Consider the following 647-nt stretch of genomic DNA (forward strand, 5'->3'; position numbering starts at 1 on the left):
GGGAGGTGATAACAAGTAGTGGTGATGTGAGAAGGAGATGGAGTGAGTATTTTGAAGGTTTGTTGAATGTGTTTGATGATAGAGTGGCAGATATAGGGTGTTTTGGTCGAGGTGGTGTGCAACGTGAGAGGGTTAGGGAAAATGATTTGGTAAACAGAGAAGAGGTAGTGAAAGCTTTGCGGAAGATGAAAGCCGGCAAGGCAGCAGGTTTGGATGGTATTGCAGTGGAATTTATTAAAAAAGGGGGTGACTGTATTGTTGACTGGTTGGTAAGGTTATTTAATGTATGTATGACTCATGGTGAGGTGCCTGAGGATTGGCGGAATGCGTGCATAGTGCCATTGTACAAAGGCAAAGGGGATAAGAGTGAATGCTCAAATTACAGAGGTATAAGTTTGTTGAGTATTCCTGGTAAATTATATGGGAGGGTATTGATTGAGAGGGTGAAGGCATGTACAGAGCATCAGATTGGGGAAGAGCAGTGTGGTTCAGAAGTGGTAGAGGATGTGTGGATCAGGTGTTTGCTTTGAAGAATGTATGTGAGAAATACTTAGAAAAGCAAATGGATTTGTATGTAGCATTTATGGATCTGGAGAAGGCATATGATAGAGTTGATAGAGATGCTCTGTGGAAGGTATTAAGAATAT

Source organism: Panulirus ornatus, chromosome 56 (genome assembly GCF_036320965.1).
Source record: "Panulirus ornatus isolate Po-2019 chromosome 56, ASM3632096v1, whole genome shotgun sequence".
NCBI classification, from domain to species: domain Eukaryota; kingdom Metazoa; phylum Arthropoda; class Malacostraca; order Decapoda; family Palinuridae; genus Panulirus; species Panulirus ornatus.